General features: G+C 46.5%; 1 long non-coding RNA gene across 1 annotated transcript in view; it reads right to left on the minus strand.

Moving 5' to 3' along the window:
- Nucleotides 1-869: 869 nt before the first annotated feature.
- LOC143769296 (uncharacterized) overlaps nucleotides 870-27,100 on the minus strand; it is a 63,602-nt gene continuing 37,371 nt past the window's right edge. Inside the window, exons 3-5 of the long non-coding RNA XR_013214331.1 lie at nucleotides 2,253-2,306; nucleotides 1,264-1,354; nucleotides 870-1,165 (exon numbers count right to left, since the gene is read on the minus strand). This is a non-coding gene — a long non-coding RNA (uncharacterized LOC143769296). The remainder of the gene's footprint in view (nucleotides 1,166-1,263; nucleotides 1,355-2,252; nucleotides 2,307-27,100) is intronic.

Raw genomic sequence — 27,100 nt, forward strand, 5'->3', positions numbered from 1 at the left:
AAGTGAATCAGCAGGACCTGGTAAGTATACATATATATGTGTATCTGTGTGTACATGTACAGTATACATGTACAGTATACAGTGTGTATGTGTATATAGTATGTGTGTACATATATACAGTATATAGTATGATTGTGTATATCTGCGGTGTGTAAATATATAAATATAGAGTTGTGCTCAAAAGTTTACATACCCTGTCAGAATTTTTTCTTTCTTGGCCTGTTCTCAGAGAATATGAATGATAACACCAAAACTTTTCCTCCACTCATGGATAGTGGTTGGGTGAAGCCATTTATTGTCAAACTACTGTGTTTTCTCTTTATAAATCATAATGACAACCCAAAACATCCAAATGACCCTGATCAAAAGTTCAAATACCCCATTTCTTATTACCGTGTATTCCCCCTCTAACATCAATGACAGCTTGAAGTACTGTATATGCATGTACATACAGTATACAGTGTGTGTGTGTATTATATATGTATACTGCATGTGCGCAGTATATTGTGTACATATATATGTATAAACCGTATATGTAAGTGAGCATACTGTATATAAACTGAATATTTCTGTGTGTATACCTTATATGTGTATGTGTCTGTATACTGTGTATACAGTATACAGTGTATATTTCTATATTTATAAAGTATACATAATGTGTACATGTATAGTGTATATCTGTGTATATGTGTATATATAGTTCTGTAATTGTAGAGTCGCCATAATAGGGATCAGCAGTTAATGTCTAATGCCTGTGCTTTACATTAGGGCCTGTTCACACTGTCTTTACTGCGCCCGGTGGGTTCTACCTGAATCCTGTATAGATATAATAATAAACTTGGCACTCGGTATTTGAACAAAATAGAGCTTCCTTTTATTTGTGCATCCAGACAAAAATGGTTATGAACGTTTTCGGTCCGTCACAGGACCTTCACCAGAACATTCTTTAACATGAACTAAAAGTATACACAAAATAAAGAAAATTTAGAACATAGGAAGTGTCACATGATGCATAATAGCAAAGTTACAAATTGTCATATAACCTCGGTGATGATCTTGTTCCAAATAGCTGAGGGTGAAGGTGAACAGCACGACAGGAAAAATGCTATCCAGTGGTGCTCCATGAGCTGTAGGTGATTCCAGTGGAGGTGCGATCCATAGTATTCTTAGTCATTAAGGGAAAACGGTTACTGTGATGCCAACATAAGAGTGTACACTTGTGGGTGTACTAGTGATGAGATATTGAAGTACAATAAAGGATACACCGTTTCTCAGATAATACGAGCAAGATTTTGAGAGTGCTTGAAGAAACATGAGTCTATACAGCAGAGTGCTATGGCTGTGAGGTGAATACCTAAAAAATACGACTTAGCATAAATACCAGTGCATAAAGGTGTCCATTATGCTGTATAGGAGGAAAACAAACGTGAGACTCATCATAAGACCTATGGTAACAGCGCTAACCTAGATGGTGTAGAATAGATCAGTGTCCTAGTGCCCAGCATGGGCCCATGAGAGGTAATCTGGTGAAAGGATGAAGGCAAACTTTTAACTGGGGGTCACTGAATAATGGTGTACCTGGATGTGAAGGGGTGCTCTGTAAGTGGTCATGAGCGTCCAAATTATAGGGACCTGCTGCAGCGGGTATGTGCTGTAAGGAAGGGCAGGAAGAGAACAGCGCAATGAGGAAGAGAGCATGATGTGGGAGAAAGCGCAATTAACAGGAAATTACATGTAGCCTAAGGCAGTATTAGAAGAAAACAGAGTAGTGTCATATACCTGTGGACCAACTGGGCATCATAAGCCAAGGACAGTGCAAGAGGTAAAGGCAAATCTGTTGCAAAAGAACTGTGCTGGAAATAAAATTGTATAGCAGTTAGGTATAATAACTGAAGAGGAGTCCGGCCGCAGCCTCGTCTCCCTGTGTTACCTGTGTCCCAGTGTGCGAGTGCGCCATGCAGCAGGGGGGAACGCTGTAATGCAGCGGTACTTCCGGGTTTAAATCCCGGTCTGTGATGACATCACAGCGGTCATGTGACCATGAAAAAAAAAATGAGTGAATGAGTTCTGTGGCTGAGCCGTGACCCGCCAGTGTTATTGTATATATGCCTGATGGAATATACTGCGAGAGGGGGAAATATGTAAGGCACAACTGGATTAATCTAGGATGTGAGAAGACCCGTATGGGGGAGAAAGCCATATTGTCATATAGCAAAGCGCCTGTACTTATTTAAAGACAGATTATACTGTACCATGATGAGTGTCAACGGTGCCCAGCGATATAAGAAGTGCAAAGGTTAACGATTCTAAAATAGAGAAGAAGAGATTAGGTGCATAAACCACATATAATGCAATATAAAAAACATTATATCACAGTATACAAGACATATCTATAAGAAGGCTGAAACATCATAGTCCCTATTGAGCCCTTTTGGCTCAAGGGTCTGCAGTGTAAATATCCAGAATGCTTCCCTTTTCTTGAGGGTTTTTATTCTGTTTTGGCCTCTCCTGTTGGAATCTATTTTCTCCATAACCTGAAACCTCAGTTGTGAGATATTATGTTTTTTTTCGTGGAAGTGGTATGGTAGGGGCAAATTAGTTTTTTTTTACAGCGGATAGTAGATTTATGCTGCGAAATCCTATCCCTTACTGGCTGAGTTGTTTCACCCACATAGGCTAAACCGCAAGGACACTTTATAAGGTATACTACATATGAGGCTTCAGTTACGGACACTGACAGCTTTGGGCCCCTGTGCAAGAAATGTGTCTGGGCCCCCCTCCCTGCCCAGCATCATACCTCCCAACTTTTGAAGATGGGAAAGGGGGAAAAAGTTTGCGGCGTGGCAAATTTTAGGCCACGCCTCTGGCCACACCCATTTATAACTAGTCACACCCATATCCACGTCCCAACCACACCCATTTAGCACTGCTGATCACACTGTTTCATAAAGAATAATTATAAAAAAAAAACATGGCCACACAGTGCTCCATACTGTATAATGGCCCCATATGATGCTCAATACTGTATAATGGCCACACATGATGCTCCATACTGTATAATGGCCGCACATGATGCTCCATACTGTAAAATGACCGCACATGATGCTCCATACTGTATAATGACCGCACATGATGCTCCATACTGTATATTGACAGCACATGATGCTCCATACTGTATAATAACCGCACATGATGCTCCATACTGTATATTGACCGCACATGGTGCTCCATACTGTATAATGACCGCACATGATGCTCCATACTGTATAATGCCTGGAGAGTAGCTGCGGAGACACCATCACGTGTTTCTCAACGCAAGCAGTGAATAGCCAGGCCTTTCCCCGGGAAGGAACAACCACGGGAAGGGCAGCATCCAATAAAGGAAAACATCCAATAAAGGAAAACCACCTATGCCAAGCATGGTATCTGGAGCGCCCCCACTGCCGCAGGGCCGAGGGGCACCCGGTACCGGGCCTCTGTGTCTCAGTTCTGGGGTTGTCACGGTGGCTAGGCCCGGTCCATGACCCTGCTGAGGGGCGTCCAGTGAAAGTTGAGAATGTGAGGATGTTGTGGTGTGGTGCAGGTCGCGGTGAATAACAAGGACAACAGGTTGCAGTCTCTTTACCTCTTTACTGAAGGCTTCAGGATCCTCAGTCCAGAATACGGTTAACCAGGCTACCTGAGTCCGGCCGGTCCGATGGCACCTCCAGAGTTCCCTTTGCAGGTGGAAATCTGTGCCTACCTTCTAGCGCTTGTGTGTTGTAGTCCTTCCCTGCTGTGCTTTTGGGATAGTCCTCACAACTGTTGTGTCTGTTTCTGAAGTTCCCTCACAACTCGATTATGATGTTCTTCGTCCCCCAGATGATATGGCTAGGACGCACCCGTATGACGGGTAGGCTCGGAGGTCTTCCGAGACCCTAGAGTCGCCCCTCTCCAAATGTTGCCCCCTGTGTCTGCTTAGGTGATTTTGGGTGAGACAGCCCGCCTAGAACTGACTGTCCTGCCGTAGGTTTGAAGTAAGGCCTGGAGCTCAATACTTCCTCAGCGTTTCCGGCCACCGTCTGCGCGCCTCAGTAGGATGTTGCCTCGTCTTACAGCACGACTCCTACTGGTGTTTCTCCTTGTTGCGTTGATCTCGTTTCTCACTCAGCACAATAAACCTCGCTTCTTGTCCTTTCTTGGGGTACCGCCGCAATGAAGTGCAGGTGCGGTCCCGTAACGTTCTTTCTGTTCGCTAGGCCTCTGTCAGGATCCCACCCCTGACAGGGACCCCCCTGAATCTTCCCCTGCAACACCCTCTGCCACAGGATGTTGCCTGGATCCAACCCAGTCAGCTTCTGACTAACTTCCTATCTAACCCCCAGTTTTACCAGATTGTGAGGAGTGGCCTAATACATAGCACCCTTAGCTCCCCCTGGAGGCCAGACTGTGAAGTGTATTGGTGTCTGTGATACCTGGTCAGGTGAACTCCTTCAGTGCCATCAGACGTACCATAGCCCCCCTAAGTGGCGGAGCATCAGTACTGCAACGACCAGGACTCTGGGGCGCTGCACTCCCCCCCGGTTAAATCCAGTACTCCTGGACTGGGAAGAAAACAACAATACATGTCATCAAAAAGACATACAATTTTTGAAATGCAACAATAAGTAAATTTGAACAGAGCTTCCCTTTATGGGAGGTGAGGACACTTGAACGTTACAAACATGGTTAAATATTTTAAATAACATACTATAAGTAACTTCTCTTACCCAACCGGGTATTCTACTTAGTGCAATTTCTGAACAATAATTTAACATTGCCTTTAAGGACATATGAGCTGAATCCACTAAAGACCTTCTTATAAAACGCTATAAGGATAATCAACTTTTCTTCATTTTCCACCTTTACATCTGCAGGACCGCCTGTCTATCTGCCCCAGGCCTACTGCCTCTCGCTCTGTTGCCGGACCGCCCCATTCCTCATCCGGGCCTACTGCCTTTCTGCTACTATACACAGTATAGAACTTATCAACCTTCTCTCAGTTTCGGATCGCTGAGCCATCTCTGTATGGCTCCTAGGAGGACTCACCGACTAACCCCGTACGGGTTCACTTCCTGTCCTCATTCTCTAACACATTATTAAACATTTCTTACAATTAACTAGCTAACTACACATAACTTCAACATGTAAGCATTATTCGACTTTAAGTGCTATTGGTAAACTTCCCCTTTAAGAGGGGACCAAGTCTCTCGGAGGTAGTGCAACTTCTCAAGCTGCAAGTTCGTATTTAGCAAGGACGCCGGTGCTGTTTCCAAGAACAGTTTCTTCGCAAAGAGTCCTTTTCTTTGTAAAACCAGTAGAGGGCACCTTTAAGAAGGTGCAACTATTTACAATAAGTTTGTAATCATGCAGCGTTCATGTTCCAGCAGTTCTTTTCAACAATGATGAACGAGAAACAAAAACAAAAGCAAAAGTAGGGATCCCGGGTAAACTAAGGGATCCCTTTAAGAGTTAACCCTAGTCGGGTTGTAGCAGCAAGAAGACACATAGAAAGACGGACAGTGAACTATATACAAATGATGAAGCATTCTTGCTTACTCAGTTTCTGGCTGGGCAGGAGGCGGCCTCCTTCTCCCAGACAGGGGTCTGGGTGGCCACCGTTTTGGTTTCAATTCCAGCCGGGGCACCCACTACCACTGCGGCCAAGCTCCCAGCCACCACAGTGGCGGTGGTAGTAACGGTGCAGGTCGTGGTCTTTACCACGGTGCTGGTTGGAGTAGCCACCGTGGCCCTTGTAGTGGCGGCGGATCGGTCACCAGGGGGTGTTTTCACCGCAAGGGTCTGCTTTGCGGGCACCTCATTTGGGGATGTCACGGGATTCTTCTTATGGACGTTCAAAGCGAACCACCCCTTCTCCCCGAAGTGCCGGGTGTAAGTAACTTCGTCCCCCGGGTGGAGGTCCCGGGCCGGGTGACCCTCCCTCAGGTGGGACTCCACATCCCTTCTGTTAACAAACACCTCCGCATACAAGCCTAGCTCTTTAATAAAGCCCCAGCCTCCGCGGAGCTTGAAGGCGACGACAATGCCCTGCCTGTGCGGGGCCTGATGGGTGGTGGGGTCCTTGCGGGCCCGATCCTTTACCGCCAAGTTTTTTCGGTGGTGGGTCTCTAGCCCGGCCTGGTATGCCTTTTCTTTCTCTTCACACTGCTGCTCTAGCTGGGCCTGGTACTCCTCCCAGCTCAGGGCCTGCACCATCTCTCCTTCTTGGGTCGCCACCCCGGGGAACCCCATAAAGTTGGCCCCGGGGTTCACCCAGCGACACACCGTGCGCTCCGCATAGACCACGCCCGGCAGGGTGACTGGCGAGATCGGGGCCTTCAGGAGGTGCTCCATGCCTGTGGCTTGGTCCCAGGGAAGGAGGTGCTGGAGCCGATGGGTCCCAGGGGGAGGTGGCGCTGCAACTGGGCCTATCAGCAGGTCCACCGCTAGCGAGGCAGGGTCGGCGGACTTACCGGCCGGTGGAACGTCCTCCCTCGCAGCGGGTCCCGCTGGCGGTGATGTTGGTGGAGACATCAGCGGACAGTCGATCAGCGGTGCAGGAACCGAGGTCGGGGGTCCCTCCACTGGCGCCTCCTGGGGTGCGGCCTTGGTTTCCATCCGTAGCTGGAGGAGCTGTTCGATTAAATCCTCCATCTCAAGTTGCAGGAGACCCACTTCAGCTGTGGGGGTGAGGCCGCTGCCCTCCGTCGGGTAGCTGGGGGAGTTTTCCACTTCAACCCCACACTCTGGGTCTGAGCGGGCAGCCATTGCGTCCTCCACGTGGGTCTCCTCCGGGTCTTTTTCCCGCTCTCTCCTTCGTGGGCGTTTTCGTTTTCTCTGTCTCCGCCCACCATTGAGAATCAGGAGGCGGATCTCGGCTGCTCACGGACACTTCCTCAAGGTACAGAAATATTTAGACTGGGCGGACACTGCCCCCATCCCTTATGGGAAATATGCAAATGCCTAGAGAGTAGCTGCGGATAGGGTTGAGCGACTTTTATTTTTATAGGATCGGGTCGGGTTTCACGAAACCCGACTTTCTCAAAAGTCGGGTCGAGTGAAATCGGCCTATCCTATAAAAAAGTCGGGGTCGGCCGAAACACGAAACCCAATGCAGTGCAATGGGATACTATGGTTCCCAGGGTCTGAAGGAGAGGAAACTCTCCTTCAGGCCCTGGGATCCATATTTAAGTGTAAAATAAAGAATCAAAATAAAAAATATTTATATACTCACCTCTCCGGAGGCCCCTGGACATCGCCGCTGGTAACCGGCAGCCTTCTTTGCTTAAAATTAGCGTGTTTAGCGCCTTCCATGACGTCACGGCTTGTGATTGGTCGCGGCCGCCCATGTAACCGCTCATGCGACCAATCACAAGCCGTGACATAATTCTCAGGTCCTAAATTCCTAATTCTAGGAATTTAGGACCTGAGAATTACGTCACGGCTTGTGATTGGTCGCGAGGCGGTCAAATGAGCGGCCGCGACCAATCACAAGCCGTGACGTCATCTAAGGCCCTTCACGCGTTCATTCTTAGGAAGGAAGGCTGCCGGAAAGAAGCCGAGGGTGAGTATATTCCTATTAGGTATATACTCACCCTCGGACGCGCCCTGCTTCTTTCCGGCAGCCTTCCTTCTTAAGAATGAGCGCGTTCAGGGCCTTAGATGACGTCACGGCTTGTGATTGGTCGCGGCCGCTCATGTGACCGCCACAAGCCGTGACGTAATTCTCAGGTCCTAAATTCCAAGAATTAGGAATTTAGGACCTGAGAATTACGTCACGGCTTGTGATTGGTCGCGTGAGCGGTCACATGGGCGGCCGCGACCAATCACAAGCCGTGACATCATGGAAGGCGCTAAACGCGCTCATTTTAAGCAAAGAAGGGTGCCGGTTACCAGCGGCGATGTCCAGGGGCCTCCGGAGAGGTGAGTATATCAATATTTTTTATTTTAATTCTTTATTTTACACTTAAATGTGGATTCCGATACCGATTTCCGATATCGCAAACATATCGGAACTCGGTATCGGAATTCCGATACCAGATTCAGAAGATCGCCGACCTCATGGCCGACCCCACACAGGGGGCCTTTCCCCGGGAAGGAACAACCACGGGAAGGGCAGGATACCATGCTTGGCATAGGTGGTTTTCCTTTATTGGATGTTTTCCTTTATTGGATGCTGCCCTTCCCGTGGTTGTTCCTTCCCGGGGAAAGGCCTGGCTATTCACTGCTTGCGTTGAGAAACATGTGATGGTGTCTCCGCAGCTACTCTCCAGGCATTTGCATATTTCCCATAAGGGATGGGGGCAGTGTTCTGGATCACTGCGTTGAGAAACACGTGATGGTGTCTCCGCGGTGTTGGGTGTTTTGGTCTCCCCGAGGTCAATCATCCGTGCCTTTATAGCCATACTGTATAATGACCGCACATGATGCTCCATACTGTATAATGACCGCACATGATGCTCCATACTGTATAATGGCCCCACATGATGCTCCATACTGTATAATGGCCCCACATGATGCTCCATGCATTATAATGACTGCACATGATGCTCCATACTGTATAATGATGGCACATGATGCTCCATACTGTATAATGACTGCACATGATGCTCCATATTATATAATGACCACACATGATGCTCCATACTGTATAATGACCGCACATGATGCTCCATACTGTATATTGACCGCACATGATGCTCCATACTGTATAATGGCCGCACATGATGCTTCATACTGTAAAATAACCGCACATGATGCTCCATACTATATAATGACCCCACATGATGCTCCATACTGTATATTGGCACCACTGTACTATGTGCACATATATAGTGTTATATGCACTGAGCACTGACCAGGCTGCAGGAACTCACATTATAATATATATCTGATATATAATGTGGGATGTCCTGGAGCCGGGCTCAGGGTCACACAGTGCAGGGTGAGGATCACTGTGACTTATTGCTGCAGCTTCAGCTTACATGCAGATCGGGTGACGCTGGAGCTGGGACCTTATCTGTCTGTAAGTTTAAGATGGTGCAATAAATCTCACAGTACAGATAGATCTACAGAAAGCAGATAAGAAAGCAGGAATGAGATGAAGCCCGTCACATACCTCCTGCCCGGGACCCCATGGCTTTCTACTAACTTCGGGTATGTGCACACGCTGCGGATTTTGCTGCGGATCCGCAGCGGATTTGACGCTGCGGACCGGCAGCAGTTTTCCATACGGTGTACAGTACAATGTAACCCTATGGAAAACAAAATCCGCAGTGCACACGATGCAGAAAATTCCGCGCGGATTCTCTGCGGAAAAAAAGAAGGAGCATGTCACTTCTTTCTGCGGATTCCGCAGCGGTTTTCAACCTGCACGAATAGGAAAGTGCAGTTGAAAACCCGCAGAAGAATCTGCAGAAGAAACCGCAGGAAAATCCGCAGTGAAAACCACAGTGGTTTTGCACTGCGGGTTTTCCAAATCCGCAGCGGAAAAATCCGCATCAGAATCAGCATCGTGTGCACATGGCCTTCATCTCTCCTCTCCGGCAGAGTGAAACAGGCGTGCAGGTGACGTCAGATCAGCAGACACACAGCCTGCTGTCTGCAATAGGAGGATGCCGGCCGGCACTTGTATGTACACTGCTAATACAGTGCGGGGCCTGCACCGATCTACAGCAGCAGCAGAAAGCCGGGACCCTGTATGCCCCTGCCTGCGAGGGCCCCCCTCCACCTCCGGGCCCCGATGCGGCTGCACCGGTTGAACCGGCAGTAGGTCCGCCCCTGTGAGGCTTCACATGTGTAGTAACCTATTATTGGAATTCCTTGACCAGAGTGAGGATGGAAGACCTTAAGGCCTTTTGTACATTGTTACATTGTAGGCAGTTAAGGCAAGGGAAAGTACCCTGTTTCTGGGTCTGTAGAAACGTCTGCTTGGCTACAATGGTTTTAGAGCCCATGTCAGCCCTGACTAATCTGTCTTTTAAATTGCTTGCCCTGCGGAAGCAGGGCAGAAAGGGCAGTTTAAATTCCGAGATCTCAGGATAGCTTTTGTTGAGTATGTTCCAGTGACGTCTGATGGTAGTTTGTATTAGATTAGAAAAGGGGTGAAACGTACTGACAAATGGAATGCGTTTTCCACTATCATTTATCCTGGTGGGGGCCCCCTCCTGTCTGGCCTTTGCAAGTATCCTATGTGGATATCCCCTATTAGCGAACCTGTCATGCATCTCAGACAATCTCATTTTTCTAGTATTGTCATCTGAAACTATCCTGTTGACCCGTTGAAACTGTGACTTGGGTATGGCGTTCTTTATAGAGGAAGGGTGACAACTGCTATAATGCAGTAGGCTGTTCCTGTCAGTGGATTTAATGAATAGATCAATAGATAGTTCACCATTGTAGTCCTTACAGACCAAAGTGTCCAGGAAGTTAATGCACGCTATGTTGTGTTGTATGGAAAATTGCAATTTAGGCCAAACGCTATTGAGATGCCTGTCAAATTGTAAGAGCGATTCTAAAGGACCATCCCAAATGCAGAAGATATTGTCTATGTATCTACACCAAACTCTTGAGTGGGCCTGAAATAGAGGATGGGTGTACACAAAATCATTTTCAAAGGATGACTAGTGTTGAGCGATACCGTCCGATACTTGAAAGTATCGGTATCGGAAAGTATCGGCCGATACCGGCAAAGTATCAGATCTAATCCGATACCGATACCCGATACCAATACAAGTCAATGGGACTCAAGTATCGGACGGTATTCCTGATGGTTCCCAGGGTCTGAAGGAGAGGAAACTCTCCTTCAGGCCCTGGGATCCATATTAATGTGTAAAAGAAAGAATTAAAATAAAAAATATTGCTATACTCACCTCTCCGACGCAGCCTGGACCTTACTGAGGGAACCGGGAGCCTTCTTTGCTTAAAATGCGCGCTTTTACTTCCTTCCGTGACGTCACGGCTTGTGATTGGTCGCGTGCCGCCCATGTGGCCGCGACGCGACCAATCACAGCAAGCCGTGACGTAATTTTCAGGTCCTCAATGCCTAATTCTAGGCATTCAGAATTTTAAAATTACGTTCCGGCTTGTGATTGGTCGCGTCGCGGTCACATGGGCGACGCGACCAATCACAAGCCGTGACGTCACGGGAGGCAGGAAACGCGCGCATTTTTAAAATTACGTCACGGCTTGTGATTGGTTGCGTGCCGCCCATGTGACCGCGACGCGACCAATCACAGCAAGCTGTGACGTAATTTCAGGTCCTGAATGCAGAAATAGGCATCAGGACCTGAAATTACGTCACGGCTTGCTGTGATTGGTCGCGTCGCGGTCACATGGGCGGCACGCAACCAATCACAAGCCGTGACGTAATTTTAAAAATGCGCGCGTTTCCTGCCTCCCGTGACGTCACGGCTTGTGATTGGTCGCGTCGCCCATGTGACCGCGATGCGACCAATCACAAGCCGGAACGTAATTTTAAAATCCTGAATGCCTAGAATTAGGCATTGAGGACCTGAAAATTACATCACGGCTTGCTGTGATTGGTCGCGTCGCGGCCACATGGGCGGCACGCGACCAATCACAAGCCGTGACGTCACGGAAGGAAGTAAAAGCGCGCATTTTAAGCAAAGAAGGCTCCCGGTTCCCTCGGTAAGGTCCAGGCTGCGTCGGAGAGGTGAGTATAGCAATATTTTTTATTTTAATTCTTTGTTTTACACATTAATGTTGTTTCGATACCGATACCCGATACCACAAAAGTATCGGATCTCGGTATCGGAATTCCGATACCCGCAAGTATCAGCCGATACCCGATACTTGCGGTATTGGAATGCTCAACACTAAGGATGACATGTAGGCGATAGCGTACGGAGGCGCTACATTCGAGCCCATAGCGGTGCCCTGCTGTTGAATATAGAAAGTATTCTCAAATATGAAGTAATTTTCCTTGAGGACCAGGTCTAATAAATCAGCACAAAAATGTTGTGTTTTCATGTCAATACCAGCTTCACTGAGGAGTCTGTCTGTGGCTTGCATCCCTTTATCATGTGTGATGGATGTATACAGACTACTAACATCCCAAGTTACTAGTACTGAGGAGATGGGAAGAGGGCCCAGTTCTTTAATGAGTCCCAAAAACTAATTTGTGTCCAAGATGAAGGATTTAGTGAGTTTAACTAGAAATGTGAGGATCTTCTCAAGTACTATCGCTGGAGGAGCTAAAATGGAATCAGTTAGGGAAACTATTGGACGTCCAGGTGGTTTAAACAACCTCTTGTGTATTTTGGGCAAAATGTAAAACACAGGGGTGATCGGATCGGTTTTAATAAGGAAATTTCTAAGTTTGTTATCTATAGTGCCCTCACACTCATGGAAGTCCACAACAGTTTTGATCTTTTGGGCTATTTTATTAACCGGATTGTGTGGTATGGCTCTATAAATCTCTGTGTTACTAAGTTGACTATAAACTTCTTCCAAATAGTCAGTCCTATCTATTATTACTGTGGCCCCACCCTTATCGGCTGGTTTTATAACAAGCGTTTTATCCGAAGCTAGTTGATCTAAGGATGATCTTTCTGATGGTGCTAGCTTGGTCTGAAAATGACATTTCCCCAGGTTAACATCCCGATTGAAAATATCAATGTCCCTTTCAACCAGAGAGATAAAGATTTCCACTGGTGGACTGTTCTTTAGAGGCATATATGAGCTGGGGGTCCGAAGACCCAGATTACAAAGTTCAAGGAGGGAAGAAGCTCCCTGGACCGGTGGGTCCACCGTGGGAGTCTGTGTTGAAAAATGGACACGTAATCGGAGGTTACGAAAAAACCTCTGTAAGTCCATATTGAGTTCAAAGGGGTTAAAAGTCCAAATTCTTTGAGGAGATGTTGATCACCAGTGGGAGTTGCCTACCTGTGATCTGGTCGACATTTGGATTTGGCTTCTGAAGTCCCCGGCGGCATTGGCCCCCCCCCCCCGCCTCGTCTTCCTTTTGATCGTCCTCGGCTGTTCCCTAAAAAATTGGAAGTGTGAATATTCGAGGTACCGGGTCTGCTGTCGGGTTAGTCAGAGGAGCTTAGGGAGTTTCACTATCTGGTGAAACGCTGAGAATCTCGCCACTGATATACTCTGTAGGTAATCTTCGGTATCCCTCAGGAATTTGGACCTTTTCTTCTTCTCCAAGTCCGACCTGTGTGTACGTAAAGTTTCCTGATTTTTTGTTTTGAGTTCTTGAAATGCCTCCTGGGACATGGTGCTTGTTACTTGGTTTTCGGTTGCACATATTTGAGAGTTCACCGAGTCCAGATTCTGATGCAAGTAAGACAAGGTAAGTGTCATCAGAGCAGCAGAATATTTATTGAGGATATGTTCAAACTTGGTACAGTATTCCTTGTTGTCCCTAAAGAATGTGGGTTGAAGGGGAACCCGCAAACCTCTTGGGATCCGTTGCACACGAAGATATTCGGCTAATGTGATGATATGTAATTCCAAGTTGACTGCCCTTTTGGACACACGTTCCAGATCCCTGTTCTTGATCTCTTGCATGGGTATTTGAAGGAAATCACTAGAAGCAGTCACTTTGGATAGGATTTCGGCTGTCTCCGTTGCATTGTAGGAAAATGTTCCAATCGACATCATCTAAGGTGCACGCATGCGGAAAATCAAATAGTATAGACTAACACTGTACTATATAGTAAGTGTTGTTGGTGATCAAGTCAGGTGTCCAACCCGTCAAAATATAGTAATAAACTTGGCACTCGGTATTTGAGCAAAATAGAGCTTCCTTTTATTTCTGCATCCAGACAAAAATTGTTATGAATGTTTTCGATCCAACACAGGACCTTCACCAGAACATTCTTTAGCATGAACTAAAAGTATACACAAAATAAAGAAAATTTAGAACATAGGAAGTGTCACATGATGCATAATAGCAAAGTTACAAATTGTCATATAACATCGGTGATGATCTTGTTCCAAATAGCTGAGGGTGATGGTGAACAGCACGACAGGAGAAATGCTATCCAGTGGTGCTCCATGAGCTGTAGGTGATTCCAGTGGAGGTACGATCCATACTATTCTTAGTCATTAAGGGAAAATGGTTACTGTGATTCCAACATAAGAGTGTACACTTGTGGGTGTACTAGTGATGAGATATTGGCTGTGAGGTGAATACCTAAAAAAAAATACGACTTGATGAAGGTCCTGTGACGGACCGAAAACATTCATAACGTGGGATTTTGAAAACATTTCTGAGTGCGTGTTTTATGTTAGGTTTTTTGTATCCCCTGACAAGCAGCCTGCTAGTAATAGCACTGCTCTCTTGTGGAAACTTTCCTCGCTGGAGCAGATTCTTCTCGCTCTAGTGAGCTTGCCCCTAGGAATAGCATGAATTGTGTGTCGGGGATGTGCGCTTGAAGACACCAGGATCCTGTTACCAGAATTGTTTTTTTCTGTAAAAAGAGGTATTAACCCTATGTGTTATGTTGCTGCCTGTGAGAAGCATGTCTAGAAAGGGGACCTCATTTGCTGGAATACCACAAGTAAAACGCAAGTTACATTTGTTATTATTCAAGTAAGATATGAAATTAGAAAAATGAGTCACATCACCCTGCCAAATTAGCAAAATATCATCCACATATCTCCCATACCAATTAAGGTATGGGAGAAATGGATTATCCTCTGTGTAACCGGGTCTACCGTGCTGGGGTACCTCTTTCAGTACCACCCCGTGGATGCTGGCTGGAATTGCTTGGTTACATGGGCGCATATAAAAGCTCACTGCTTCTCCACGTATTTCCAGTCTGAAAACACTTTACTCACAGGACACAGAATATATCACACAGATACAGAGGGCAGGCCAATAGAAAAGCGGCAGGTCAGACATACATTACAATAGCCGCAGGTGGCCGGAGCCTGCCGATATTTACTGTGGGAATTACAAAGGTGGGGGGAGGTCAGAAAGGCGATATCTTGTCCCCTCTGCCCTGGGGCGCAGCCTGAGGGCTGATGCATTAGAGACATGCATCTCACATGGAACCTATTATACATACATATAACTGCACAACATATTCTGGGTGCTGAGGGGTTCTGTAACACATAACACGGCTCCCATTTTCAGTGACGCGATCGGCATACACAGTCTGATCCTTAACGGATCGGTTTGGGGATGACCAAAGTTTATGGGGTTGGTACAAGTTCCGTTTGTCCACTTAGTCCATCGGCGTTACCATTTTGTTTGCCGGGTCTGTAGTGGATGGTGAAGTCCAGAGGTTGTAGGGCTAAACTCCACCGCAGTAATCTGGCGTTGTCTCCGGAGACCCGATTAAGCCAGACTAGGGGATTATGGTCCGTTAGGAGGGAAACCTGTCGTCCATACAGATATGGTTGCAACTATTTGAGTGCCCATACTACCATCAGGCACTCCTTCTCGATGGCCGCATAGCTTACTTCACGGGGCAGTAGTTTCTGACTCAGGTAAGCTACCGGGTGTTCTTGGCTGTCCGGCCGGACTTGGCTCAGTACTGCCCCCAATCCAAACATAGAAGCGTCTGTGTGAACAAGGAAACGTATAGTTGGATCAGGTGTGGCCAATACAGGGGTATTGGTGAGGGCGTCCTTTAGCTGGCGGAAGGCTTCCTCACACTCTGGGGTCAAGGTTACCTGGCGGGGTTGGTTCTTACGGGTCAGATCAGTGAGGGGCTTGGCTACGCTGCTGTAATTGGGAACGAATTTCCTGTAATACCCCGCTGTCCCTAGAAACGCCATGACCTGGGTTTTAGTGCATGGGGTGGGCCATTTGGCTATGGCCTCAATCTTGGCTGGTTCTGGTTGCTGTTTCCCACTTCCCACCCAATGCCCTAAATACTGAACCTCTGCTTTGCCCACGTGACACTTGTTTGGGTTCAGGGTGATTCCGGCCTTGTGGATCCTGTCCAATACTGTCTCTAGGTGATTTAGATGCTCTTCCCATGTCACACTGTAGATGGTGATGTCCAGGTAGGCACAAGCATAGTCCTGGAGACCATCCAGAAGCCGGTCAGCCAGCCTCTGGAAGGTCGCCGGGTCATTCTTCATCCCAAATGGCATAACTCGAAACTGGAATAAGCCGAACGGGGTGACAAATGCCGACTTGGGAATAGCGTCAGGACTAAGGGGAATCTACCAGTAGCCTTTGCATAGATCGATGGTGGTCAAATACTTTGTCCCCGCCAGCCGGTCTAACAACTCATCCACACTCGGCATGGGATACGCATCCGTCACTGTTTTCTCATTGAGCTTACGATAGTCTACACAAAACCGTGTAGTCCCATCCTTCTTGGGCACTAACACTACGGGGGATGCCCAGGGACTATCTAACTCTTCAATGACCCCTAAACGCAACATCTCTTGTATCTCTTGTCGCATCCCTTCTCGTACAGACTCAGGAATGCGGAAGGGGGGTTGTCACAGGGGGTCTGTGTTATGATCCGGTGACTTTGGAGCCGCATGAACTTTCTCTGGAGTAGGTGGAAACTGTACTGACCGCAAAACCTGAACTAACACTGCAACTAGAAGTAGCCATGGGGTGTGCCTAACAAACCCTAGACACCTCGACACAGCCGGAGGACTAAATACCCCTATAGATGGAAATAGGAATACTACCTTGCCTCAGAAAAGAACCCCAAAGGATAGGCAGCCCCCACGAATATTGACTGTGAGTAGGAGAGGAAAGACACGCAGGCAGAAAACAGAATTCAGCAAAAGAGGCCACTCTAGCTAAATAGGGAAAGATAGGACAGAATACTAAGAGGTCAGTATTAAAAACCCTTCCAAAAATATCCACAGCAGATAATACAAAAAGTTCCACAATCTAACTAAAGACATGGAATGTATATCTGCCACTCCAGAGAATCCAACAAGACTGAGAAAATACTGACACAATCTAAGCTGGACAAAAAAACACTGAATAGCACAGAATTATTAAGCACACAGCATGTGTGCCACAGAAACAAAACCAGACACTTATCTTTGCTGATTTGGCAGAAGGCAGAAGGAACAAAACCAGGACCAAAACCTCCCAACAGCCATGGACAACTGGCAAGGACTAATGAATCCTGCATGCCTAAATTCCCCAGTCAGAACTGCAATCAGCAGATACACCTGACCAGGACTGCAACTCAGGGACAACTGCATTACCACATAACCCCACCGGAGGGAGCCCAAAAGCAGAATTCACAACAGTACCCCCCCCCCTTGAGGAGGGGTCACCGAACCCTCACCAGAGCCCCCAGGCCGATCAGGATGAGCCAGATGAAAAGCATGAACCAAATCAGCAGCATGGACATCAGAGGCAAAAACCCAAGAATTATCCTCCTGGCCATAACCCTTCCATTTGACAAGATACTGAAGCCTCCGCCTCGAAAAACGAGAATCCAAAATCTTCTCAACCACATACTCCAACTCCCCATCAACCAACACAGGGGCCGGAGGATCAACAGAGGGAACAACGGGTACCACATATTTCAGCAATAAAGATCTATGGAAGACATTATGGATAGCAAAAGAGGCCGGAAGCGCCAATCAAAAAGACACCGGATTAATAATTCCAGAAATCCTATAAGGACCAATAAACCGAGGCTTAAACTTAGGAGAAGAAACCTTCATAGGAACATGACGGGAAGACAACCAGACCAGATCCCCAACCTGAAGCCGGGAACCAACACACCGACGACGGTTAGCAAAACGTTGAGCCTCCTCCTGAGACAACACCAAATTGTACACCACATGAGCCCAAATCTGCTGCAACCTGTCAACCACCGAATCCACACCAGGACAGTCAGAAGGCTCAACCTGCCCAGAAGAAAAACGAGGATGAAAACCAAAATTACAAAAAAAAGGCGAAACCAAATTAGCCGAACTAGCCCGATTATTAAGGGCAAACTCGGCCAATGGTAAAAAGGCCACCCAATCATCCTGATCAGCAGACACAAAGCATCTCAAATAAGTCTCCAAGGTCTGATTAGTTCGCTCGGTTTGGCTATTTGTCTGAGGATGAAATGCAGAGGAAAAAGATAAATCAATGCCCAGCCTAGCACAAAAGGCCCGCCAAAACCTAGAAACAAACTGGGAACCTCTGTCAGACACAATATTCTCCGGAATACCATGCAAACGAACCACATGCTGAAAAAACAACGAAACTAAATCTGAAGAGGAAGGCAATTTAGGCAAAGGCACCAAATGAACCATCTTAGAAAACAGGTCACAAACAACCCAGATAACCGACATCCTCTGGGAAACCGGAAGATCAGAAATAAAATCCATAGAAATATGCGTCCAGGGCCTCTCAGGGACTGGCAATGGCAAAAGCAACCCACTAGCACGGGAACAACAAGGCTTTGCCCGCGCACAAGTCCCACAGGACTGCACAAAAGAACGCACATCACATGATAAAGAAGGCCACCAAAAGGACCTACCAACCAAGTCTCTGGTACCAAAAATACCAGGATGACCAGCCAACACAGAACAGTGAACCTCAGAAATCACTCTACTAGTCCATCTGTCAGGAACAAACAGTTTCCCCACTGGACAACGATCAGGTCTATCAGCCTGAAATTCCTGAAGAACCCGTCGTAAATCAGGGGAAATAGCAGAAAGAACCACCCCTTCTTTCAGAATGCCGACCGGTTCAAGGACCTCAGGAGAATCAGGCAAAAAACTCCTAGAAAGGGCATCAGCCTTAATATTCTTGGAACCCGGAAGATACGAGACCACAAAGTCAAAACGGGAAAAAAACAAGGACCATCGAGCCTGTCTAGGATTCAGCCGCTTGGCAGACTCGAGGTAAATCAAATTCTTATGATCGGTCAAGACCACAATACGGTGCTTAGCTCCCTCAAGCCAATGTCACCACTCCTCAAATGCCCACTTCATAGCCAACAACTCCCGATTGCCAACATCCTAATTGCGTTCAGCAGGCGAAAATTTACAGGAAAAGAATGCACACGGTTTCATCAAGGAACCAACATGATCCCTCTGGGACAAAACGGCCCCTGCGCCAATCTCAGAAGCATCAATCTCAACCTGAAACGGAAGAGAAACATCCGGTTGGCGCAACACTGGAGCAGAAGTAATTCGACGTTTAAGCACCTGAAAGGCAGAAACAGCCGCAGAGGACCAATTCGCCACATCAGCGCCTTTCTTCATCAAATCGGTCAAGGGTTTAACCACGCTGGAAAAGTTAGCAATGAAACGGCGATAAAAATTTGCAAAACCCAAAAATTTCTGAAGGCTCTTTACGGACGTGGGTTGAATCCAATCATGAATGGCCTGAACCTTAACCGGATCCATCTCAATAGATGAAGGAGAAAAAATAAAACCCAAAAAAGAAACCTTCTGCACCCCAAAGAGACACTTAGACACCTTCATAAACAAAGCATTGTCACGAAGGATCTGAAATACCATCCTGACCTGTTCCACATGAGACTCCCAATCGTCAGAAAAAATCAAAATATCGTCCAAATATACAATCAAGAATTTATCAATATAAGTCTGGAAGATATCATGCATGAAAGATTGAAAAACAGATGGAGCATTAGTGAGCCCGAACGGCATCACAAGGTATTCAAAATGGCCTTCGGGCGTATTGAACGCAGTTTTCCATTCATCACCCTGCTTAATACGAACAAGATTATACGCCCCCCGAAGGTCTATCTTCGTAAACCAAGTAGCCCCCTTAATCCTAGCAAACAAATCAGAAAGCAAAGGTAAAGGGTATTGAAACTTGACCGTGATCTTATTCAAGAGGCGATAATCAATACAGGGTCTCAAGGAGCCATTCTTCTTAGCAACAAAAAAAATCCCGCTCCCATCGGTGAAGAAGATGGCCGAATATGCCCTTTCTCCAAAGACTCCTTAACATAACTCCGCATAGCGGTATGTTCAGGCACAGACAGGTTGAAGAGTCGGCCCTTAGGAAACTTACAGCCTGGAATCAAATCAATAGCATAATCACAGTCCCTGTGCGGTGGAAGAGAACTGGACTTGGGCTCATCGAATACATCCTGAAAATCAGACAAAAACTCTGGAATTTTGGAAGAGGAAGAAGAGGAGATAGACATTAAAGGAACATCATTATGAACCCCCTGACAACCCCAACTAGTCACAGACATAGACTTCCAATCCAACACAGGATTATGTACCTGCAACCACGGAAAACCCAACACGATAGCATCATGTAAATTATGCAATACCAGAAATCGACAATCTTCCTGATGGGCTGGCGCCATGCGCATGGTCACCTGTGTCCAAAACTGGGGCTTATTTTTAGCCAAAGGTGTAGCATCAATGCCCCTTAAAGGAATAAGGTTCTGCAAAGGATGCAAGGGAAAACCACAATTCCTGGCAAACTCAAGGTCCATTAAGTTCAAAGCGGCGCCTGAATCCACAAACGCCAAGACAGAAAATGATGACAATGAGCAGATCAAGGACACCGATAACAGAAATTTAGGTTGTACAGTACTGATGGTAAATGAACTAGCGATCCTCTTTGTCCGCTTAGGGCAGACTGAAATGACATGAGAAGCGTCACCACAATAATAACACAACCTATTCTGATGTCTGAGTCCTTGTCGTTCTGTCCTAGACAGAATCCTATCACACTGCATTGGCTCAGGACTCTGCTCTGAGGACAACGCCACAGCGCGCACAGTTCTGCGCTCCCGCAAGCACTGATCAATCTGAATGGCCAAAGACATAGAATCACTCAGACCGACAGGCGTGGGAAACCCCACCATAACATCTTTAACGGATTCAGAAAGACCCTTTCTGAAAATTGCAGCCAAAGCATCATCATTCCATTTAGTCAACACAGTCCATTTTCTAAATTTCTGACAATACAATTCTGCCGCATCTTGACCCTGAGATAGGGCCAACAAGGTCTTCTCCGCTTGATCCACAGAATTAGGTTCATCATATAATAGTCCTAAAGCCTGAAAAAAGGAATCTACATTAAGCAAAGCCGGATTCCCAGATTCCAGGGAAAATGCCCATACCTGTGGGTTACCACGCAGCAGGGAAATGACGATTTTAACCTGCTGAATAGAATCCCCAGAGGATCGAGGTCTCAAAGCAAAAAGCAGTTTACAGTTGTTTTTAAAACTCAAAAATTTGGACCTGTCACCAAAAAACAAATCAGGAGTAGGAATCTTCGGCTCTACAACAGGAGTCTGAACAATATAATCAGAAATTCCCTATACCCTAGCAGCAAGCTGGTCTACACGAGAAGCTAATTCCTGAACATCCATGCTAACACAAGACTCCTTAGACACCCAGAGAAAAAGAGGGAAGAAAAGGCAAAGCAACCTGCAGAAAAAAAAATGACTCAACACCTTTCTTCCCTTCTTCTGAGATGCATTTAACTCATAGTTGGCCAGTTGTACTGTTATGATCCGGTGACTTTGGAGCCGCATGAACTTTCTCTGGAGTAGGTGGAAACTGTACTGACCGCAAAACCTGAACTAACACCGCAACTAGAAGTAGCCGTGGGGTGTGCCTAACAAACCCTAGACACCTCGACACAGCCGGAGGACTAAATACCCCTATAGATGGAAATAGGAATACTACCTTGCCTCAGAGCAGAACCCCAAAGGATAGGCAGCCCCCCACGAATATTGACTGTGAGTAGGAGAAGAAAGACACACGCAGGCAGAAAACAGGATTCAGCAAAAGAGGCCACTCTAGCTAAATAAGGAAAGATAGGACAGAATACTAAGCGGTCAGTATTAAAAACCCTTCCAAAAATATCCACAGCAGATAATACAAAAAGTTCCACAATCTAACTAAAGACATGGAATGTATATCTGCCACTCCAGAGAATCCAACAAGACTGAGAAAATACTGACACAATCTAAGCTGGACAAAAAAACACTGAATAGCACAGAATTATTAAGCACACAGCATGTGTGCCACAGAAACAAAACCAGACACTTATCTTTGCTGATTTGGCAGAAGGCAGAAGGAACAAAACCAGGACCAAAACCTCCCAACAACCATGGACAACTGGCAAGGACTAATGAATCCTGCACTGTTATGATTTTCCCAATGGCAGGGAAATCAAAATAACAACGGACTAGCTCTCGGGTGATGGGAACTAAAGTGACCGTGACCTGAACCTGACACAACACTGGAAGTAGCCGGGGAGTGTTTCCTACGATGCCCTAGACACCACGCGCCAGCCGGAGATCTAACTACCCCTATCAGAGGAATATACAGGCCTGCCTTACCTCCAGAGATGAACCCCAAAAGGAGATAGCAGCCCCCCACAGATATTGACGGTGAGTCAAGAGGAAAAGACATACGTAGGATGAACAGCAGATTTAGCACAGTGAGGTCCGCTTACTAGATAGCAGAAGTACAGGAAAGAGTCACTTCACGGTCAACTTCAAAACACTACTCAAAAACACCATCCTGAAATTACTTTAAAACTCCAGTGACAACTCATGCCACTGGAGTGGCAATTTCAGTCCACGAGAGCTTCCAGCTACAGAGAGTCAAATTGCAAATAGCTGGACAAAAATAGCATTAACTAGAAACAAAATTCAACTTAGCTGAACAGGATCTTGAGGCAGGAGAATGCAACAGAATGCTACTGATACATTGTTGGCCGGCATCGGACCAGCAGCCAAGCAGCCTTAAATAGGAAACTCCCCTAATGGGTGTCAACAGGTGATCAAGGATAGAAGAAGGCAAATAAGTGGCACTACCATAAAACACCACCGGGGGAGCCCACAAACAGAATTCACAACAGTACCCCCCCCCTTAAGGAGGGGGCACCGAACCCTCACCAGAACCACCAGGGCGATCTGGATGAGCACTATGAAATGCACGAACCAAATCAGGAGCATGAACATCAGATGCTGTCACCCAAGAATTATCCTCCTGACCATAACCTTTCCACTTAACCAGATACTGAAGTTTCCGTCTGGAAATACGGGAGTCCAAGATCTTTTCCACCACATACTCCAACTCACCCTCAACCAACACAGGAGCAGGAGGATCAGCAGACGGAACAACCGGCACCTCATACCTCCGCAACAATGACCGATGAAAAACATTATGAATAGTAAAAGATGCTGGGAGGTCCAAACGAAAGGACACAGGATTGAGAACCTCCAGAATCCTATAAGGGCTGATAAACCGAGGCTTAAACTTAGGAGACGAGACCTTCATAGGAACAAATCGAGAAGACAACCAAACCAGGTCCCCAACACAAAGACGAGGACTGACACGCCGATGACGATTAGTGAACTGTTGAGTCTTCTCCTGGGACAACTTCAGATTGTCCACAACCTGTCCCCAAATCTGATGCATTCTATCAACCACAGCATCTACTCCAGGACAATCCGAAGACTCCAATTGACCGGACGAAAAGCGAGGGTGAAACCCTGAATTACAAAAAAATGGAGAAACCAAAGTGGCAGAACTGGCCCGATTGTTAAGGGCAAACTCTGCCAATGGCAAAAAATCAAGCCAATCGTCCTGATCAGCGGACACAAAACACCTCAAGTAAGTCTCCAAGGTCTGATTAGTACGCTCAGTCTGGCCATTAGTCTGAGGATGGAATGCAGACGAAAAAGACAAGTCGATGCCCATCCTGGCACAGAACGCCCGCCAAAATCTAGACACAAACTGAGTACCCCTGTCAGACACTATATTCTCAGGAATACCATGCAAACGCACAACATTCTGAAAAAATAGAGGGACCAGCTCAGAGGAGGAGGGCAATTTGGGCAAAGGTACCAAGTGAACCATCTTGGAAAAACAGTCACACACCACCCAGATGACGGACATCCTACGAGAAACAGGAAGGTCAGAAATAAAGTCCATAGAGATGTGCGTCCAAGGCCTCTTAGGAATAGGCAAGGGCAACAACAACCCGCTGGCCCGGGAACAGCAGGGCTTAGCCCGAGCACAAACATCACAAGACTGCACAAAAATACGTACATCTCGAGACAAGGAAGGCCACCAGAAGGACCTAGACACCAGATCCCTGGTGCCAAAAATTCCAGGATGACCTGCCAACGCGGAAGAGTGAACCTCCGAAATAACTCTACTGGTCCAGTCATCAGGGACAAACAGTCTACCAGGCGGACAGCGATCAGGCCTATCCACCTGAAACTCCTGCAAAGAGCGCCGCAGGTCTGGGGAGACAGCTGACAATATCACCCCATCCTTCAGGATGCCAGTAGGTTCGGAATCACCAGGCGAGTCAGGCTCAAAACTCCTAGAGAGGGCATCCGCCCTCACATTCTTAGACCCAGGCAGATATGAAACCACAAAGTTAAATCGAGAGAAAAACAACGACCAGCGCGCCTGTCTAGGATTCAGACGCCTGGCTGACTCAAGATAAATTAGATTTTTGTGGTCAGTCAAGACCACCACCTGGTGTCTAGCACCCTCAAGCCAATGATGCCACTCCTCAAATGCCCACTTCATGGCCAAGAGCTCCCGATTTCCAACATCATAATTTCGCTCAGCGGGTGAAAACTTTCGAGAGAAAAACGCACATGGTCTCATCACTGAGCAGTCAGGACCTTTCTGCGACAAAACTGCACCTGCTCCGATCTCGGAAGCATCTACTTCAACCTGGAACGGGAGCGAAACATCAGGCTGGCGCAACACAGGAGCAGAAGAAAAGTGGCACTTAAGCTCCCGAAAGGCCTCCACAGCCGCAGAGGACCAATTAGCAACATCAGCACCCTTCTTGGTCAAATCAGTCAAAGGTTTAGCAATGGCAGAAAAACCCGCTATGAATCGGCGATAGAAATTAGCAAATCCCAAGAATTTCTGAAGACTCTTTAGAGAAGTAGGTTGTATCCAATCACAAATAGCCTGAACCTTAACAGGGTCCATCTCCATAGATGAAGGGGAAAAAATATATCCCAAAAAGGAAATTCTCTGAACCCCAAAAATACACTTTGAGCCCTTCACAAATAGAGAATTAGCTCGTAAAACCTGAAAAACTCTCCTGACCTGTTGAACATGAGATTCCCAGTCCTCCGAAAAAATCAAAATATCATCCAAATACACAATCATAAATTTATCCAGATATTCACGGAAAATATCGTGCATAAAGGACTGAAAAACGGAAGGGGCATTCGCGAGACCGAAAGGCATTACCAAATACTCAAAATGGCCTTCAGGCGTATTAAATGCGGTCTTCCACTCATCCCCCTGCTTAATCCGCACCAAATTATACGCACCACGTAGATCGATCTTAGTGAACCACTTCGCCCCCTTTATGCGAGCAAAAAGATCAGTCAGTAAAGGTAACGGGTACTGGTATTTAACTGTAATCTTATTCAGAAGTCGATAGTCGATACAAGGTCTCAATGAACCATCCTTTTTACCCACAAAGAAAAACCCTGCCCCCAGTGGAGACAAAGAGGGGCGAATATGACCCTTTTCCAAAGATTCTCTGATATACTCCCGCATAGCAGTATGTTCAGGTACAGACAAATTAAACAAGCGACCCTTAGGAAATTTACTACCGGGAATCAACTCAATAGCGCAGTCACACTCTCTGTGAGGGGGGAGAGAATCAGTTTTAGGCTCCTGAAAGACATCATAAAAATCTGACAGAAATGCTGGGATCTCAGAGGGAGTAGATGAAGAAATGGGAACCAAAGGTGCATCCCCATGAATCCCCCGACATCCCCAGCTCAGCACAGACATTGATCTCCAGTCCAAGACTGGATTATGAATTTGTAACCATGGTAATCCAAGTACTAATACGTCATGTAGATTATATAACACAAGGAAACGAATAATCTCCTGATGGTCTGGGGAAAGATGCATAGTCACTTGTGTCCAATATTGTGGTTTATTGCTAGCCAAAGGTGTAGAATCAATACCCTTTAAGGGAATAGAAACCTCCAGAGGCTCTAAATCAAACCCACAACGCTTGGCAAAGGACCAATCCATGAGACTCAGAGCGGCGCCAGAATCCACATAAGCATCCACAGTAACAGATGATAAAGTACAAATCAATGTCACGGACAAAAGAAATTTAGACTGCAAGGTACCCATAGAAAAAGATTTATCAACCCTTTTATCAACCTTCTTTATGCGTTTAGAGCATGCTGATATAACATGAGCTGGATCTCCACAATAGAAGCACAACCCATTTTTGCGCCTGTAATTCTGTCGTTCGCCTCTAGACAATACACTATCGCATTGCATATGCTCTGGTGCCTTTTCAGAGGTCACCGCCAAATGATGCACAGGTTTTTGCTCAGAAGATACCGCCATATGGTGCACAGGTTTTTGCTCAGAAGATACCGCCATATGGTGCACAGGTTTTTGCTCAAAAGATACCGCCATATGGTGCACAGATTTTTGCTCAGAAGATACCGCCATATGGTGCACAGATTTGCGCTCCCGTAAACGCCGATCAATCTGGATAGCCAATTTCATGGCATCATTCAGACCTGTAGGCACAGGGAACCCCACCATGACATCCTTCACGGCATCAGAGAGACCTTCTCTGAAATTAGCTGCTAGAGCGCACTCATTCCATTTAGTAAGCACCGACCATTTACGAAATTTTTGGCAGTATATCTCAGCTTCATCTTGCCCTTGGGAAAGAGCTATCAAGGCTTTCTCAGCCAAAATCTCTAAATTAGGTTCTTCATAAAGCAACCCCAAAGCCAGAAAAAACGCATCTACATTTAATAACGCAGGATCCCCTGGCGACAATGCAAATGCCCAACTTTGTGGGTCACCCCGCAATAGAGAAATAACAATTTTAACCTGTTGCGCAGGATCACCAGCAGAGTGAGATTTCAGAGACAAAAACAATTTACAATTCTCTCTGAAATTCAAAAAACGGGATCTGTCTCCGGTAAAAAATTCAGGCATAGGGATCTTAGGTTCAGACATTGGAGCACGTATAACAAAATCTTGTAAGTTCTGGACCTTTGTAGCCAGGTTATTCAGACCTGCAACCAAACTCTGTGGATCCATGATTCAAACAGGTGTAACCAAAGCCATTCAGAGATTAAGAGGAGAGGAAAAAAAAAAAAAGGCTGAAGACTGCAGTTTAAGCAAGGAG

Source organism: Ranitomeya variabilis, chromosome 4, assembly GCF_051348905.1.
Source record: "Ranitomeya variabilis isolate aRanVar5 chromosome 4, aRanVar5.hap1, whole genome shotgun sequence".
Lineage (NCBI taxonomy): Eukaryota > Metazoa > Chordata > Amphibia > Anura > Dendrobatidae > Ranitomeya > Ranitomeya variabilis.